General features: G+C 44.8%; 1 protein-coding gene across 2 annotated transcripts in view; it reads right to left on the reverse strand.

Moving 5' to 3' along the window:
- Nucleotides 1–17194, reverse strand: part of HIC2 (HIC ZBTB transcriptional repressor 2) — a 71990-nt gene that overhangs the window by 39434 nt on the left and 15362 nt on the right. Inside the window, exon 1 of one of the 2 annotated variants that reach the window (XM_027892093.1) lies at nucleotides 3255–3319. The exons of the other annotated variant lie outside the window; for it this stretch is intronic. The gene's annotated coding sequence lies outside the window, so the exon portion shown is untranslated. Of the gene's footprint in view, nucleotides 1–3254; nucleotides 3320–17194 lie in introns of those variants that run through there. 2 annotated transcript variants of the gene reach the window in all.

Below are 17194 nucleotides of genomic sequence, written 5' to 3' on the forward strand. Positions count from 1 at the left end.
TACCATTTTCTTGTCTTTTACAATGGCAATTTCATTAGGACGTCTCAAATTATCCAAAAATTTCAGTGCTTTCTCTTTTATGACAGACTAGAAAAGGTCCAATTCCCATCTCCAACACAACTTTTAGGGTCCTGCAAAACCAAGTGAGAAACTGGCAACTATGACGAGCCATGAAAAGTCCTCAGGGCCGAGACTGACTCCGTGGGTTGCAGAGTCCACCTGCACACCTTTTCTTACCACATCACCCACAGTCCCCCACCCCGAGTCTTCTGAGTTTTCACAAGTATCCTACTGCAGACAACATCCCACTGTGGCAGCTAGGTACTGGAAGTGCCAAGAGGAGCTGAAATGCTGATAATGTGCGAATGCTCAGAATAGCTGGTGCCAGGGGGAGAGAAGGGGGTCACCAGCTGAATTTGCATCACACAAGGAAATAAGTCAGTTGGGTAAAAGCCCCATATGGCTGCTTGGGAACACGGAGCTAAAAGGGCTTTCACTGCTTGGAGAACTGCAGATCTCCTCCAGCTTCTCATCCTCACTCCGTGCAACTTGGTGCAGAAACTTAAAGAAAAGATTCCGAAACCCCACAGTCTTTTATTATGTGAGATAAGGAACTAGTCCTTTGCATGAATATGTTTCCTGCATTTAAGAATCAAAAAGCATTTAGTATTTGCCCTCAGCCTAGCTCACTCAAGGTCAAATAGCAAGTTCAGCAGCAAGAGATGACAAGGACTCAGGTACATCCAAATCCCATTCAACTGTTGTACCCATTAGACTGAAGAGATGTTAAACACCCTCCTGGCGTCAAGAATGACTAATGCCCTCCCAGGTCAGCCTGTGACAGAGAACTGGGAACTCACACATCTCCTTCCTCTGCCTCCCACTCCAATATTGTTGCAAAGCCCACGTGATGAGATTTTCCTAATCAGCAATTAAATAGTTAATGCTTACATTACAGCAGATGGAACAGGAGTTGCTGCAGGGAAGGTATGCAGAGGGAAGGAGGAGAAAAGAGACAGCAAGGAGGAGAAACAGGCAAGGAAACAATCCTAAAGGAAAGCAGTTTTCCCACTAAAAGGAGTGATTAGTTGACTAGACAACGTAACCCTTAAGACTTTGTCTAGACTAGGATAAAATGCTATATTGTTGAAGGCGTTTGAGAGGCACAGTGTAGGTAAGGCTCGGCCTTTGAGCGTGTGGTAGCTGAGGCAGAGACTAATTAGGACACGTTCAGTAACATGTCTTAATGTTCCATGTTTAAATCCTTGCCCCAGAACTCAAGGCTATGCAAAGTAAAGGTCTCTGATGCTGTCCTAATGATTGTAAAAGCAAAGCTATGACACAGTGCAAAGAAATCAGAATGTTGAGGAATTGCTCAAGTCTCACATCCCCCATTTTTCACACGCTCATTGAATGCCTATAAACATTTGCATCTTAAAATATTCATCAGCATTTTACCGGACAACCTGCTATGACATTTTTCCTCTATAAATCTAATCAAAGCCTCAAATGCCAATAGGAAAAGAAACCACAGGCTAACAGCCTACACTCCTGTGAAACCAATCTTTTTGCTCCAGTGTTTGCCCAGGCAGATTTAGGAAGGAGGGTGTGAGGGGAAAAGAAGAGAGGACTAAGAAGAGTGTGCCCAGGGCTTTAGCAACACCATTATTTTGATAATCCATTACCATATTTGTAATTAAAATCAAGTCCCACCTCACTAGGACAGCCAGATGTATCCATAGAGAACTCGCTCAGAGAGTTGTTACAGTAAATACCAGGAGAATTACGAATGCTGTAGCTTCTTCTTAACCCTTCCAGCAGTATTTCAGGAACCGCCTGTCAGTTTGAAAGACTGATCGTTTTTCTCCCAGCTTGTTGCAGGCTCTAGGTGTGCCCCTAACCAAATAGGCTTACCACTTAAAAGCTTAATTGCACCTGTGGCTTAAACCTTATCCCAGACAGCACTCAGGAGCATTTGGATTTGGGCGTTTCAGGTGTGAGACTGGGGCCTGCACTCACAAACAGAGCTGGGCAAGTCAGACCAGGAGCCCCTGGTAAAAGCAGACTCTGTACACTGGGGAAGGAGGGATGGGGAGGAAAGAAGTGCTTTTTCCATTTTGATCACATTTTACTGTATTTACATTTCCACAGTTGGGCTTGAGTAATGTCCACCTCCTTGTTTGTGACTGAGGGCAGGTTTCAGAGTCTCCGATTTCTTTTCCACAACAAAAAGATCAAAGTTTGAGCCACTTGTGCAACTTAGGTGTTTACAGTGAACTGGTCTAATCGCATGGCAAGCCCTCCCTCCTGTTATCAGTCTCACACTGAGCCAAGCTCCTTCATTCCATAAGCACCAGGAAGGATTGAGAGAGGAGAGGGCACACGTCTGGTGTGGATTATAACCCACCATCCCTTCTATCTACTCTTACACAGGAACTAAAATACAGTGTGCTAGGGAAAGGTCCAACATGTTCAGGTAAATATTCACTCAGGGTCTGGTCTGCAGGGCTGACAAACCATTTCCAGGTTGTCTTTTTAAAGAGTCTTTCTAAAAAGCAAGCAAATTCTGTGTGAAGAACCACAGTGAAAGAGAAGATTCCCTTCACTCACCCTCTCAGTATTGCCTGGATAGTACAGGCTCATGGTGCATCTTATTGACAAAGGAAACCTGTGCTGCCTTGTCAAAAGTTACCCATGAAAGAAGGAGTCCCTGCAGCCAAGCTCCCACATTTCTAATCTCTCTGTCTCATGCAAGGACACACAAACTTTCTGGGGCTCAGTTTTGTAAGCTCTGAAATTGAGCTAAATTTTAGGGGCTTGTGAAATTGTTTTTAATTAATAATTGCAAAAGTGCACGTCTTCAGATGAAAGGTATCATATAAATATTAATGAGCTCAGACTACTGGCAGTATGTGTGTCTCTCAGGAATCGTAAGCACCATGGATGGATCAAAGAGGACATGTAGCTCTAAGAGACGGAGTGGTGGGAGTTGTCTCTGTTTAACTGTATTTTAAAGTAGATCCTCAAGACTGTTGTGGATATTCCCTATCAAGTTACAGCAGCTTTCAATTAAAATTACATTTTATCCTTAGGCAAAATTCCACCGTGTACCTTTTAATATTAGCAGGGCACATTTTCACTCATGTAGATATTTCTTCTACATACATGCATTGCTAGATCTTTGTAAATAGGGGTCAAACCAACCGGGAAATAGGGATTTTACCTTCGTTTTCATCCAAATAAACACCCCTTACCTATCACATTGCTGCAAAACTTCCAGCTCTACTGCGCTGCCGTGACAAGCAGCGGGATGAGGACGTGGCAGCTGTTTGCTCCCGGGGTTCGTCGCTCAGTCCGGCAGCACTTCAGACACGGAGCTGTCCTTTGAATGAATGTGGCAGAAAATGCCGCACGGAGAAGATGCTGCCTCTGTTCCCCTGAGCAGCCGCGTCCCGAGCAGGGAAACACGGCCACGGCCACGCCCGGGAGGTCGGAGCCCCTGAGGGGGCTCTGCGCGGGCATGTTGGGGCACGGAGGGGGCAGCGCTGCAGCCCGGCCCCAGAGCCGCTGTCCCGCTGGGGAGGAGGCTCGCAGCCCCCTCAGGAATGCGGGATGGCCGCAGGCCTCAGGAGCGTTTTCCAAAGAAGTTACGTTTGTTTCTCCTGGGGTCCAGCGAACCTGCCCTGTTTTGTTGTTGGGGGGGGGGGGGGGGGGGGGGGGGGGGGGGGGGGGGGGAATGAGGAAGAGTCGCTCTGTTGGGTTTTTAAGAAAAAAAAAACATCAGAAGACAACAGGGTGTAGAGACCAGAGATCTTTCTTTGCCTGAGGAAAATTCAGTTTTGTCAGCTGCCTTCTTACCTCTCTGCAGCTCTAGGACCCCATGGGCAGCTCGCTGCCTACTCCTCTGCAGCCAGGGCGTCCCAGGTGCTTTGTGAGCCTGACACGTGGCCAGCCAAGGGATCCACGGCAACTTCCCTCCTTCCTGGGGGCTGCCTTGCATTTCCTCAATGCCCTCTGTCCTGCTCACCTCAGGCACATCTCCATGAGCTCTGCTCTCTGCAGTTGCTGCTAAGGCAGTGCTGCAGTTGCCTCTGTTTTTGTCTGTACTGGAGAAACTGGGACTGACTGCTCAGTGCTGGTAGCAAGCACAAAAATCAAACGGCATAGGCACACCTGGGGTGGTTGTGATTGTGTCCCTGAGCTACTCAGAGGGAGCACAGCGAAGAGATGGCATTAAGAGTCCTTACCAATTCTTTGGCAGAAGAGGGAGGAATTTGGAAGATGCTCAGATCAGATAACACCTTGATATCTGGGGGATGGGAGAGGGGGGTGCCCCAGGAATTTATTTCCTCCTGGGTTGCCTATAAAAGATGGCAAGTTCACAACATGGTGAGTAGTGGCCAAAACAATGGTCTGTTAACTTGGATCTACTTGCTGTCTTCAGTGCTAAAAGATATGGCAAAAAATGTAACTGTGTTTTGATACTAAATAACATAAACCTGGACACAGTGCCAACAATTTTTAGACAAGGAACCATGAACCCAAACCAGAGAGATGGGAGGTTAATTTTTTTTCCCCAGCCACACCAGGGAATTTTACACTTCTGTATGAATAATGTTTTTATAGCAAACCAGGCATCAGTCCTAGCAAATACCTCTCTGTAAACTCTAGCCCAAAAGAATCACTTTGGAAAAGGTCATACCACCTCCTGTTCCCAGAATTAAGTTAATTAGCACTTGTCCCTCTCTGTATAAGGTCAGGGATCCTCCCACAAAGGAGGTACACAACCAGATTGTTAAAAGATATACATGTGCCCTCTTAAGCAAACAGGCTTCTTTGTAGGATCACTAAGATTCCCTCTGGTCATCCCTGTAGAACTCTCCATTGGGAGGGAAGCAGGCTGGGAGATGAGTGCTTTGCCAGGTACAAGGAGCACAGTACAGGCCAAGAAGAGTGCTGGTATTTTAGTAGTAGGTACTGATATCTCTCCATCTGGATGACATTTATCAGGTTCAGCACCAGCCTTCCTGCAGAATGAAATCCCTGAACTGTGGGAATGTTTTCTCATTGAATTTGAAAGATTTGTGAGGCGTTTCCCCCTCTGACACACTTTGTTTCTCTTATTCCATCCAGGCGTTTGAGCTGTATATATTGTTGAAGTATTTCACTTCCCCTCCAAGTGACTACGTGCACTGACAAAAAGCAAAGCCAGGTAAGACCTGCTATCAGTTATATCTGGGTGCAACTGAAGTTTGATCAGCAATGAAGGTCAACACTCTGTTCTGTATTTTCTGTCCACAAAAAAGTTACACAGTGCACTTACCGAACGAGGGAAAAAATAGCCAGGCCCACACAGAAATAGGTTCCTGCCACAAAAGTTACTGCTGCTTTACAACAGTAGTTTAAGAACAGAAACCCAGACCCAAATGTTTAATTACAGACATATCCATCCTAATCTAATTCTAACATAGCACAAACTATGTAGGATGTTAAACCTCACTTCCTAAGCCTTTCTGTCACAGCCATGACTGCTTGCTCTGAGCACAGCCTCGAACCTGCTAAGCAGGAAAGGATTACACCAAGGAGGACAGGCTCCAGTTCCCTGGAGAGAACACTCCTTTGCAGGGCCCTAAAAAAGGGTTCAGAGACTATTTGTGTCAACTCCCTAAACCACAAACCACAAGTAGCCCTCCCTCCGAAGCACTTGCGTGCTGCTCCTTGCAAAGCTGGAGCGAGATATGTTGGCATCCAGCTCACCGCCTTTGGGGGCCCACCCATCCCTCTTGCTCTCTTCCCACCCCTTATCACAGCCCTGCAGCCCCTCTCCCTGGGCAGCAGCAGCCTCTGGGCTCTATTTGCCTCCAGCTTGGGCACCTTCTGTTCCACCATCGCCCTGTCCTCCTGACCCAGGGTGCAGCTCGCCCACCCTGCTGGGTCCTCTGATACCAAGAGAGGGAAAACACGAAGAGAATCCTAAGGAAGAAATGTGAAACTGGCAGCTCTGCCATTTGAAGCAGAGTGGGACTCAGGATGGATTTGGCGTTTCAGCTTGAAACTTTAAAATAAACAAGGAAAAACTGAACAAAGCAAAGGAATGGCTTATGGGCAGCTCAGACTTGTCCTAGACTTTCAAGCCAGTCATTTCCCATAAATACTCATAATTTCAAACATAAGAAAGGGGGAGAGGAGACAAAACAAACTGAGTCAACTGCTTACTGCCTTTCTGATTCAGAGTCCTCAGCAGATGTAAGAGAGAAAATTATTCTAGGAAAAAGTTCCTATTTATGTATCTGGGACAGCCCCCAAAATTTTTACCAGAGGGGAAGAAGAGGACAAGAACTAAACTGCGAACTTGTCCGCACCCTAGCAGGAATTCACCCATTTTTCACCTCCCACAGGTATCATTAGCATGCTACCGAGAGCAGAAAAAACAGCAGCTAAGATCAAACACAAGCTAGTAACAAAGCTCTTCCTCCTGTCATCCTGCAATGGGCCAGAATTTCTGGCTGCAGCCAGGAGTGCTTTCCTGAAAGGCAGGGCTAGTTCTGAGTCCCTTTTAAAAGAAGGGCCAGGCTATGAACGTGCTACAGCTGCGACACAGAAAGTGCAGAAGGCAGGAAGTCTGACGTTCACACCAACCTCAGCCCCTTCACTCACACCTCTTTTCAAATAGCTTTAGCACATGGAGCCCACATTTCACATTCTCAGAAGGAGCTTTATCTATCACGTTGCAAGTTTAAGAGAATTTTTTGAAATTTTAAAAGTCCCTTTTTCCACATTCAAAGGCTCACTCAACTGGGAGCAACTTTTAAATTGTTTTTATAAACTGTTCTCCTCTCTGATTTTTGCAATAAGTTGCTACACTCACTTTAAAAATAATATATATGAGTTTAAAAAACTAAAATACGGATTGAAACACCATACCAACTGTTGTCACAGTCCAAAAATGTCTGGATTTTCAAACTTAAGTCCACCGCTGTGTAAAAGGGCCACACACATGTAAGTGTCAATCAGACTCGGTGGCAAAACAGAGGGACCCAGGCTGAGCCTGCAGAATGGCACAGACTTTCCTGGACAGAGAGAGAGTGCCAGTCCTCACCCATCTGGAATGATTTCTGCATTTTTCAATGCAGACTTTTGGAATTCAACCTCAGGAAGCCAGGTGTTTGATTTCTGCATCTCCTGCTCTGCAGTATTTGGTGACAGAAGCAGGAAGAGAGGGAAATAAAGAAAAATGTATTATTTCCAAGGCTACACCACAATTATATCTAATATTACCATTGTAACTGTTTTTGCAGGCAACTCAATAGGTCTGCTCTGTGCCCAAAAATTCTGTAGCTGATCCTGTGCATTTTTAACAGAAACACTATCTCCATTCCCCTCCTCTCAGCAGCAGGATTAAAATAAAGTAACATTCAAAGTATTTGTGAGAAATGGCAAACAAATGGGTAGTACAGCTTGGAGATTGCTTGGCAGCACAAAGCCACATGCAGAAATCAGCCATGGCAAGTATCGAAGTGAGGGCAACAAAACCCAGCATTGTCCACCATTTGGACACTCAGCAAGACTGATGAGTGAGGGGAAAGAGCCAACCCCACATGATACTGTAAGGTCTCAAGTACTATTTTGAATCAGGTAAACTAATATCTCCTGTACCTGTTCCAAACCACACAGTAATACACGGTCTCTGTTTCTACGGAGTCTGCTGGCTGCCCCCTTGGAAGCAGCATCTATCTTGAAGAAGATCTTGTATTTTCTCTTGGTCTCTGAAAAAGGACCCCAAACAAGTGGCAGGGACACGGGGGTTTGGAAGCCTTTGCATGTTTATCTTTACTGATAAGCCTGCAATCTTTGCTGCAAGCACATCAGCCTGTGTCTGCAGCAAACCCTTCCTCCAGTCAATGCCTGCCTTGAAACAGGCTTCCTCAGAACTGGGCAATGCCTTTAACCCCTTAGTGGCCCTCCTGAAGAGGCTTTGGTGTAGAACACTTTTTTTTCCTGCTTGCAGGTGCATCATGTTTTCATACAACTTAAAAAATAAGCAAGTAAGCCAGACCTGCTCTGAGACAGCAGCAGTGCAGATTATACCTCCACAGATACTATCAGGGAGAGTATCTTACCCTCGGAGAGTTTCATCTCCCCAGACCTCCTCTGGTCCTGTGCAGATCAAAAGTATTGTCCATTTAAAATAAAGGGATGCAGCTATCCAAGCTGTGGGTTGAACACATAAAAATTCATTAGGAGGACTTGTTGAAATTATTCTGTCTAATTGACTGGAGACTGTCAGCAGGAGCTACCTGGATTCTTAGAACTGGAGAATCAACCATGATTCCAAGATATCTGATCCTTTTCTAGCAGGTTAACTAACCCTGCTTGTGCAGCTTTGTTAATACTTGAATTCTCAGTTCAGGCACAAACATGCATGCCAAGGGCAAACATCCAGAAAGCCACTGGGGATCTCCCAAAGCTGGCATGCCAAGAGCTTGGACAGCCTGAAAATTACAAACAAGTGGCTTTTCTCTGACAGCAGGTTCCATTTATTTCCTCCCACTTGCTCTTTCCCCATCTCCTTCCTACACCCCTGAGTCAACCTTCACCAGGCAAGTTTCAGTTAAGCATGTGCTTTGCCAGAGGTGTTTTTAAATTATGTTTTTTTAAAGTTTATTTATAGCACACACGCACAGTGCATGATGCTTTCAGGGCTTCTGGAGACTTCAGCATGTCAGGTATGACTTTGCCAGGTAGAAGGAACATGAATTCATCAACTGGCCCACAGAAAATGCCCTCCCCTCCCCTGTGGCTCTCTGTACTCTAAATCACAGGTGGAGTGAAATATAATATTTTTTACTCTATTATCTCCTACCCATTATTCATAACATCCATGATGAACATACTAGAAATTCCAACTGAAGAAATTTAGAGAGATCCAACTGATCCCTCTCCAGCTGATCTCTTAGCACAACCAGCAGCCCATGAGACAATACAATTCTATGAACAATTTCCCATTAGGGCAAGAGTTGGAAAACAGTCCAGTAAACTGAACTGGGTGAAACTTGCAGTGAGAGCTCACACAGTCCAGCACTCCTTGTATCTGGCAAACAGCAAGTTTCATTTAGGGATTTATCCTAAATGGGTTTATTTGAGGCATGTGACCAGTTTCTCTTTTCATAAGAAAAGTGTAACATGACCACAAGACCATTTCTGAGGAGAAAAGCACGTATTTTCAGGAACAAATCTCTGAGCTGAGTTCTGGCCCTAGAAAACTGTTGTTCTTAGGTTTAGGCTTCCCAAATAAACACAGCACAAGTATGGTTTTATTGCACAAACCTGTGCCGTGGTGGAGAAATCCCCCATTCTGCTCCCTGCTCTCTACCTGGGCAAGGAACATCCACTGGATGGGCCCTTCAAACCAAAGGGTGTGTCCATGGCTCCTTTCAGGACAAGTTTAACTCTCCTGGTTCCCAAGTGGTGCAAGTGGCTGGAATACTTTGTCCTCAGCTACACAGCAAACAAAACCAAAGCAAGTTACTCAGAGCAGTGGCTCAGAAACCTCAGCTATAGGAGGTGGCACAGAGGAGTTCTGAGAGGAGAAGAAAAGGATGTGGTAGACAATTTGCTAATGTCCAGAAAGTCTGTGTCTGACCCAGTGAGCTGCATGCCAGGATCCCTCGGGGCAGGGCTGAGTCCATTGCTCTTTCCACAACAGCAGCTTTTCCTAAACAGAGATGTTTTTACACGCAGGACTTGGGAAACTTAATTCAGATTAACTGAAGTTGTCAATTTAAAGTGAATGAGCTAAACCACATTATATCTCTGTACAGACACACTCATCCAGTATTAAAAGGAACTTCGTTTTATCTCATTCTACTGAATTTAAGAGCATTTTAATTCCAAGAATGCCCATGCAGGTATTAGTGGGTTGAACAAAGAATGAAGTTACATGCTATGCTGGAGCTGAATGTGGCATAGGAAGTCTCCCCACTTCTATGCTAAAAAATGCTTATTTCACACACACACACTTAAAAATAAGCTAACTAAAATTATCAGTTAACTTTTTCTAATTATCCATGACTACAAATCTCAAGCTGCATTTAGAAAAACCTGCCTCTGACTCTGTATTTGCCTTTTGTTTGAATCTGCCAGAGCATGTGTGTTGTTTAAAATATCAGAAGAAAAAAAATATTGATATAATAAAAAAACCAGCACATAAGAAACATTCACATCATTACTTCGAGAAAAGCCAGACACCAGATCCCAGCCACATCTGCAACAAACTCGTTATGGACCTGGATCTAGGTTTGGCCTCCACCATTCCGTGAGCTACTACTCTGACTACCTAACAGAGGATAATTCTCAAGTTTTGGAAGTGAGATTGTTGTGTTGTTTGTGAGCATCTGAGTATGCTTCCAGCTTACCTGAGCAGCACAGAGCTCTTACAGCTTCACCAAGGGTCATACAACACCACTACCCAGCTAATTGCTTGGACACAGCATTTCTTCATCAAAGGATTCAGCAAAAGCCATTTCACAGAGCAGAAATGGCAAGTAAATTATAGCTGTTGTGTAGGAAAGGAGACTTAACCTCTCTGCTTCACTTTACCTGGGATTGCTGGGAGAGCTTGCAGCAAATCACAACCACAGACTATGGAAGTCCAGGTAGCACAAGGGAGATTGGCCAACTGCTTGAAGTGAGAGTAGTCTGGTAACTGTGGTTAGTTACCAGAACGCAAAAGATCTTCCCTACAGAGTACGTGCTACTTTCCATGCCACCCCTTTTGGAGTTGGAGAGGAAGCAATAAAAAGGATAAAGAATTTTTATTATAGATATTAAGTAAACAACACTCTGTCTCCAATGCAATCTTCCACAAGAAGGAAAACCAACTTCTCAAGCAAGTCCAGATTGTTAAACAGGAGACAGATGAAAGCACTGCCTCAGAATGCAAGAAAAGCCCAGGCTGGCTGGTCGGGAGAGAATTAGCAATACATAATTTAGAAGAGCACTCTCCCCTTCCTCGTCCCTGAGGTGAACACAGGTCCTGCATATTACTGACTTCTCCATCAGCAGCAGACAATGAAGCCATTGCTTGAGGTCCTTCTCATTTCTACCCAGGCTTTCAGTTGCTGGAGACTGTTTCACACCAGTTACCAGCAGCATCCCTGTGCAGTACAGACTGTTCACACGTGTAGCTTGTGATGAAAGATTTGGCCAGTGGAGAACACCAGGAGGGAGGGAACCAGATGGTAGTTCTTATCATGACTTGCAGTAGAGGTTCAGTGGTCTCTTACTGGTGACCTTGATTGAGCACCAGTGGAGCCAACCCTCCTGCTCTCATGTTGGAGTAGGGAAGAGCTCCGATCCCATTTTAGGGAACAGAGTAAATCCTGGCACTTGGCAGTACCACCTGGAACACAGACTGTGAGGATCCTCCCCAGGAAGAGCTACTGAAGGATCAGGGACATCCAGTATATTCATCAGGGCCAACACACAGGGAAGACATGAGATACAGCTCAAAAGTCATGTACAGCACAGAAAGGCTCCTGCACAGTAGGAGTGACTCGGAGCAAAATGGAGAACTACAGAAAAAGCAACAGGCAACACAAGTTATACCTTCAGCACAAGAGCCAGGGGCTGCTGACAACAGGAAATGGAGAAGAAGCAGCACTCAAAACCAGCAGACAAAATAAACAGCTGTGACTGACAGCCCAGAGTGATCTCTCCTCTACAGGCAAGGAGATCAGCAACCCACACTGGAGCAGGATCACACACCTTGCTACACCTGTCCCTCCTAAAGTTTGAGACTGAGGACCACTCCAGCACAGTGCACAGAGGTGCAGCTGGCCTGTGCTGTTCCTTGGTCCCCAGCTCAAGGCAGGGAGCCTGCAAGAACGGCTTAAAAGTACATCATCTGTGATAGAGAATACCCAGCTACACAGAACACTCAGTAAAGGCCAGAAACTCCCTCACCTCAGGGCATAAGCCAACCACTGACTTCCTCTCCGCTCAAGTTATACCATAGTTGTTTGTTTTAGGAGTTCTTGTACCTTTCCCTCAAGCATCTGGTGTTTGCCTGTCTTGGAGAAAGGATGCCAGGCTAGACAGACAGATCATGGCTTCTTTCTGGTATGGCAATTACTGCATTCCACCCTGGAAGGGGGAGAACACACTGGGGAAAGCGAGGAATGTTAGATGGCAATTTCCAATAACACACGGCCCCAGTAAATGGCCTTTCCTCTCCATCTGGCCCTGCCCAGTCATGGAGCAGAACACCAGGAGCACAGAGCAGCACAGCTCGGCCCTCTGCCCTCTCAAAGGGTCCTGTGTTCCACTGCAGAATTTGGGAACAAAGCTGAGCAGGGCTCGGCTCTCACCCTGGAAATCCTCACACATGCCAGAAGCAGGATGTTCCCATGCAAAAAAACCACGTTACAAAACCAGGAGCAGAACTGTGGTGTGCAGCCCAAGTTAATACAAAATGCAGTATTTAAAACATCTCACTAGACACCAGGGTACCTCAACATCAGGCTGAGTCAATAATTGTCTTATAAGATCTGTGCCTCTAGTGCCAAAAAAAACCCAAAAAAAACAATAGGTAAAACACATCAAAGGTTACCTGCAATACCAATTCCATGCAACCTTTGACTAAGTCAACTCACTTCAGCAGAATAATAAATACCTTTATCAGTCTATGAACTAGGGGCTTGGCATAGTGTTTATACTTGAAATGGGCATTTGGCAAAGCCTCTTTCTTCCCTCTCTGGAGCCAGAAGGCTCCCAAGCTCCCCAAGACAACTGTAATTTGGGAAACTCAGACCTGCCTTTCTACCTAAAAATTCTTCTCCCTGTTGACTTTGGCTCTGTGCCAGTTTAGCGTCAATTCCAGGTCTCCCAACCTGTGTGTCAGCAGAAATTGCCAGTAGATATCTGCCCAGATTAGCTGCCCAGACACCATCTCGCTTGAGCCCTGCTCATGGATACCCTTCTCGAAAGCAGCTGCTGCTGCTGCATTTATCCACTGGAGCCCTCATTTCCTCACTGCCCATCTGCTGCAGGGGAGGCAGAGCCACGCAGACAAGACACGAATGACTGACAGGGAAGACCCTGCCACACCAAACAATAAACACCAGGAAATCCAAAGCCTGCCCCTACCTCGTGAATTTGTGCTGGTTTTTGAAAACAGAAGCAGAACGTGGATAAGCAAACACAGATACGGTTGAACAACTTATCTAAGTTTAGACAAGCGGTATCTAAATAATGCTATTTTATCTTATTACTGTAACAAATACGAGAATTGATTTAATAACCTAATGTTGGTTTTGGACAGTAGAGGTCTGCATCAATGGACCAAGACAGTAATTATATTATCTTATCAAATCAGTGTATAATAATAGAAGTTCTCTATGCACTGATGGAACTAGGCTTAGCTCTGCATGAGAAAATAATCCCTGAAAGACAGGGAATGAGACAGTATTTAGTAGGAACTCCTTGTGCATAGTCACTATTTTCTTTTCAAAATATTACTAAGTATTATCTTTAAGGTATTGCATGACAAGAAATTTCCTCGATAATCTTTTATTGCTTGGTATTTAACCTCCCTCTATCTTTCTGAGAGGTAGTCAATACAATCCTCCAGAAGACTTAAGTAAAAGGGAAAGAACTACTGGTGCATATGCATATCCATTCATTGTAAGCTGACAATAAAGCTTTTTCCATCAAGGTACAAGCAAAATGACTTGCTGACATTAACTGGCAAGTACTTTGCATTCATATGGTATCTTTCATCTACAGACTTCAAAGCATCTGACAGGAGGCAGGCAGGCGTGGTTTCGTCATCCTCCAAGGAAGAAGCCAAAGCAGAGTGGCAAGGCCTCCCCAAGAAGGTAAAACCAATAGCAGAAATCTAAATTAACTGATACCCAGTCCTTAAAAATGAACTGCTCTGCCCCCAGTACAAATTACATGTGTCCCAGAGAGCAGAACCGGCACTCGCCCACACCCCGCTGAGAACTGCTTGGGATTCTTTAAGAATGGAAAATTCATTCATGGGAAACTAAACAAACACAGAACACAAGAATACTCTTCTACACACAGGGAGATGGTGGGGCTCTGAGACCAATCCAGAGCTGGAGTTCTGTAGTGCTCTGAGGAGGAGCACTCCTCGAGTGAACCTGCAGAGGCACAGGTCTTCACTCATGGGGAGAGGAAGGGAAACCCCGCTACATAATCTCGCAAGTGTTTAAATAAACCTGGTCAGATAAAGATCTCTCCAGAGAAAAACCAGGACTGTAAGAAAGGTTACAGAAATAATTTTTGAAATGCCATTTTAAAGAGAGTAAGCCTTGTTCCAGCTCTTTGCCTTTTCCTTATAGCTGAAGAAATGCTGACTGCCTAGAGTACTCAAAGGGTCAGCAGAAACACTTTTTAAAGACAAACGGGGAAAATTGCTGCACAGTGCTATTTTAAAAGAAGTGTATGGATTCCTCTAAGTTTTGGGATCAACAAACAAAAAAGGATGTTGAAGCAATCTCTGGAGCAAGCAGTCTTTTAGCACAGCGAGACTGCAATAGAAATATTTTAAAATGCGCTCTCTGGTTATGAGATCTCTCGTGGCCTGCAGAGGCGGACAATATTAGAGGCCACTAAATCCTAAAGTTTATTTTTCTAAAAGTTTTCACTTCAAATAAAGCTTTGTTTTAAAATGTATGGGGCCAACTGTTAGAGCATTGAGATCCTGGTTATTAGCCAGCTAGAGCTCATGAATTATGTTTAGTGAGAAGTTTATTGGCTCAGTAAACACCATTCCAGTTCCCCTCTCTCCTGAACTGTGGAAGCCAAACCAAGAGATATTCAATGCCACATCACCACTAGAACCAGAGCGACCATTAGCTGATTACAGACATTTTATTTTCTGTAAGGAATTTGCTATTGCATCATTTAATACATGGAAGTCTTTAAATTTACCAAGGCAACACACAAAGAGTAAGTAACTGTTTGGTCCTGTTTACCATCCTCCAGAGCAGGAATATTTGTTTCCATCTCATAACTTTCCAAGTCCACGCACTACAGAAATGCGGTCCCTTGAACTATTAGTAAGGCAGGAGTTTGGCAAGGAACTTACAACACCAGCAAGGCTGGAGTGGGCAAGCACAGGAGCTTTCTGATAAAACATCAGGGCAGATATGGGACAGTAACAATCTGCATTTGTTTCCTATTATTGCCACTCTGTCTGAAGGAGATTCATAAAATGGGGTCTGTTCTGTGTTCTGAGACTTAGATGTTGCTCTTTTTAAGTTACACACTCAAGAACAACTTACACCATTATAACTTAATGGCAGGTCTGGCTACGACTCAGGCACAATCCAGGTAAGGTACCCATGGGTGCCCCAAATGGGGCCAGGGCAGCCTGAGGTGGCATTGACTCTGCCTGGCCTTACACTCCTGTGTGCACAGCACCGGCAACCAGGAGACCCAAACACAAGGTAAGCATCCCAGGACCAGCAGGAATGAGGTGTAGCTGTGCAAATCCAGAAGCAGCTTCTACTTATGTGGTGGCTTTGTCCTGAGCACAGAGCTGTTTTAGATGATTACCTTTCACTGCCAAGAGCTAAAGCCTCCCATACAGAGAGTAAGCAATGATCAGTCAGTGTGCAGTGACTTGTTTGTGTGCTCGTTGTTCCAGTTCTCTGGAATAGCTGAAATACGCCAGAAGACTGTACAGGGACTGTGTCAGTCCTTGAGGCAAGGAAAGTTAATTTAGTTGGAAGAGTAAGGATGCAAAAGAGAGTGCTATAATAACAGTAGTTTGTTCTGGTAGCAAAGTAAACTGGAACTGAAGGAGCTGGGGTTCTCTTCCTAGTTCTCTACATCTGTCACACCACCTTGGTCAAATAATGCATCTGTTTGTGTCTCTGCTTCCTCTCTCCCCTTTTTGCCTTCACTGTCCGTTTAGACTGGGACATTCTTCAGGGAAGAGATTGTGCTTGTACAGCCCAGTGACAGCCTTAGGGTTCTGCAGTCCCTAAACCAAACACAGTCCAATTTACACAGCACCAACTGTGAAATCATGTATTCTCATGTAAGTGCTTTTTCTGGAATTCTGAGAGTCACCATGCTAGAATCTGTCCATATGACAAAGAAGAATCTTGGCAGTACAGATCCTTAGTGTCCAACCCATCCCACAAGGACATGCCAAGGCCATATCATCACACCCATAATGAAGCACCTCTGGGGAGCAGGCACAGTTAAAATTTTTCCAACCCAGTAGTGGTGAAAGACAAGATACCCTTCTCTTTAAACTTAACCCTCTCCCTTCCAAAGAATGCCTGGAATTTCTAGTATTTCCCAGCAGAGAGTGGAAGGCAAAGACTTGGCATGGGGCAAGACAGATAAGAGCAGTTGCCTTCTCTAGGTTTTGTTAACTCTGCATAATTGCTTAGGGCATGTGATGGTTAGAGAGAGACACATCTGTGAGAGACAGACTACAAATCACTAGGATAATTCCTAGCAAACAAAATGTAGTTTACAGTGTGGCTGTGGCTCAGTAAAACTATGGTATAATTCAACTGCTGCAGGTTTCATTTACAAAGTAACGATACAGTTTTCCCTCTCAAAGACTGCCATTTAGGATCACTGAGATGTTGAATAAAGTCTTGGCAGTCTTCTGGGACACAGTGAAGGTTGATTGTTGTTGGAACTTTCTCTAAGCAAGCCGCATTTAAATACCATGTTTTGCAAAAGGGCCCATATAGCCTTGCATGTGAATTCAAGTTCCTTTACTAGTTTAAAATCTGGGTCGGAGCAATTCGCTTACATTTGGAGTCCTTTTCCAAAATTAATGGTGTGTGGGATTTGGAGCTGTAGATACAGAACAACCGGATACTCTGCTATTATCTGCTCTGCATCGTGCATCTACCATCTACAGTTTTCCTGCTAAGCTTTGTTCATATGTACTACCCACTCCTTCAGCAGTTGCACACTCAGCATCCTAATGATATTATTCTTGGCCATCCTGTTAAACTCACAGGTAAATGCACGGGAGTGGGCCCTGCTGGATTCTCAGTACAGTTTTTAGATGGCTCCAGATTACATCTGGCCAAGGGTGGAAGTTTTGATAAGCAGTCATGAAGTTGAGAGCTTTTCTATTCAAATAGGATGTTGACTCCTGCTGACTCTATCTCTGTCACTTCTCTGGTGATAA

The sequence above is a fragment of the Empidonax traillii genome, unplaced genomic scaffold (genome assembly GCF_003031625.1).
Source record: "Empidonax traillii isolate 1590-97213 ecotype Southwest subspecies unplaced genomic scaffold, ASM303162v1 scaffold338:size1951571, whole genome shotgun sequence".
Classification (NCBI taxonomy): domain Eukaryota; kingdom Metazoa; phylum Chordata; class Aves; order Passeriformes; family Tyrannidae; genus Empidonax; species Empidonax traillii.